This window comes from Channa argus, chromosome 2 (assembly GCF_033026475.1).
Source record: "Channa argus isolate prfri chromosome 2, Channa argus male v1.0, whole genome shotgun sequence".
In the NCBI taxonomy this organism is placed as follows: domain Eukaryota; kingdom Metazoa; phylum Chordata; class Actinopteri; order Anabantiformes; family Channidae; genus Channa; species Channa argus.
This window is the reverse complement of record NC_090198.1, coordinates 31,459,439-31,461,940: the sequence shown is the minus strand read 5'-3', so window position 1 is coordinate 31,461,940 and position 2,502 is coordinate 31,459,439. Positions and strand designations below refer to the sequence as shown.

The 2,502-nt window shown below is 42.2% G+C and overlaps 1 pseudogene; it reads right to left on the bottom strand.

Moving 5' to 3' along the window:
• Positions 1-567: 567 nt before the first annotated feature.
• Positions 568-1,780, bottom strand: LOC137108151 (uncharacterized; annotated as a pseudogene).
• Between the last annotated feature and the right edge of the window lie 722 nt (positions 1,781-2,502).

Here is a 2,502-nt window from a genome sequence, read left to right as displayed (position 1 = left end):
ATGTTAGAACAGAGGAATTGATCTGAACAAGACCTGGACAGATTTCCTAGCTACCGGAACCTGAAGGTGCAGATGTGGTGTAGTGTCTACAGTAGGAGTTTGTGCAGTTCGACTGTGTTCATGAAGAAAAAAAGCCAGAGACTGATTTTTGTTCTTAGGTGAGAATGCAGGAAGAACTGAGTCAACTTGTCAATTTGCTTCTCAGTGGAAAAGTCCTGTCATCCACAGAGGTCCCCATCAAATCCTGTTGGTGACCAAGAGTCAATGCAAAAACAATAGTGTGTGTGTGTGTGTGTGTGTGTGTGTGTGAGGAACATTGTTTTCTCTTGACCAGACCAGATTTAACTGAATGTATACATATACATGTATTACAGTACTACAACATTTAAAATCTGTCTGAAGTAAATTATCTGTTTTTGTAGAAGCAAAATGCACCTGAAACAGTGTCATGGTCTGATGCTGGGGCATGAGGACACGTTTTATGCTGAGCTGAACCACACAGTTGCATTCTGTTGAACCTCAGCCATCAGTGTTTCTGTGTGTTTAGTATCTTTATTATCTATTCAATTCAATTCAATTCAACTTTATTTATATAGCGCCAATTCACAACAAAGTCATCTCAGGGCACTTTACAGAATAAAGTCAAGATTATAAAGATATATAAAGAGAACCCAACAATTCCCCCTGGAGCAAGCCATTGGCAACAGTGGAAAGGAAAAACTCCCTTTAACGGAAGAAACCTCCAGCAGAACCAGGCTCAGGGTGGACGGCCATCTGCCTCGACCGGTTGGGGTGAGTGGAAAGGGGAGAGAGAAAAGAACAGAGCAACAAAAAGCAATAACAAAACATCGGGCAGATTGGTAGGACCAGTAGCTGGACGCTGGAAGACACACAGCTTCAAAGCCGGGGGACACCTGCAGAAAGGGACAGAGAGAGGGGGACAGAGGAGGACAAAGACAACTACGGGAGAGAACACACAGAGTTAATGACATACAGTGGTGAGAATTGCGGGGTGAGAGGAGAGGAGAGATGGTCAAGAGGAGGAAAGGAGCTCAGTGCATTGGGGGGTGGGTCCCCCAGCAGTCTAAGCCTATGGCAGCATAACTATAACTAACTATATGCTTTATTAAAGAGGAAGGTTTTAAGCTTAGACTTAAAAGTAGAGAGGGTGTCTGCTTCCCGAATCTGAACTGGGAGCTGGTTCCACAAGAGAGGAGCTTGATAGCTAAAGGCTCTACCTCCCATTCTACTTTTGGAAATTCTGGGAACCACAAGTAGGCCTGCATTCTGAGAGCGAAGTGGTCTACTGGGATGATATGGTGCTATGAGGTCTTCTATATATGATGGAGCCTGACCATTCAGAGCTTTATATGTAAGAAGCAGGGTTTTAAATTCTATTCTAAATTTAATGGGAAGCCAATGGAGAGAAGCTAGTGAAGGTGAAATATGGTCTCTCTTGCTAGTTCCAGTCAGCACTCTTGCTGCAGCATTTGGATTAATTGCAGGCTCTTTAGGGAGTTACTGGGGCATCCTGAAAGTAGGGAATTACAGTAGTCCAACCTAGAAGTAACAAATGCATGGACCAGTTTTTCGGCATCACTTTGAGACAGTATGCTCCTAATTTTGGCAATGTTCCGTAGGTGGAAGAAGGCTGTTCTAGAGATTTGTTTTATATGTGACTTAAAGGACAGATCCTGATCAAAAATAACTCCAAGGTTCCTTGCAGTAGTACTGGAGGCCAGACTTATGCCATCTAGGGTAACAATATGGTTGGACATCCGGTTCAATCCCCGGCTCCTCTGGTCATATGTCGAAGTGTCCTTGAGCAAGACACTGAACCCCAACTTAGCTGCTCCCGGTGAGTGTTGGCCAGCTGCATAGCAGCTCCCCCATCGGTGTATGAATGTGTGTGTGATTGTAAGTGTGAATGGGTGAATAAGAAGCAGTGTAAAGCGCTTTGAGTGCCAATAGGTAGAAAAGCGCTATATAAGTGCAGACCATTTACCATTTACATAATATCTCTGATATTTTTGGGCCCAAATACTATGACTTCAGTTTTGTCTGAGTTTAAAAGTAAAAAATTGTGGGACATCCAGGCCTTTATGTCTTGTAGGCATGCTTGAAGCTTTATTAACTGATTATTTTCATCTGGTTCCATAGATAAATATAGCTGGGTATCATCAGCATAACAGTGGAAATTTATGGAGTGTTTTCTAATAATGTTGCCTAAAGGAGACATATATAAAGTAAAAAGTATTGGTCCTAACACAGAGCCTTGTGGAACTCCATAGCTAACCTTTGTGTGCATGGAGGATTCATCATTAACATGAACAAATTGAAATCTATCAGATAGATAGGATTTAAACCAACCTAGTGCAGTTCCTGTAATTCCAATTTCATGTTCCAGTCTCTGTAATAAAATGTTATGATCAATGGTATCAAATGCGGCACTAAAATCTAACAGAACAAGTATAGAGATGAGTCCATTATCTGAGGCCATGA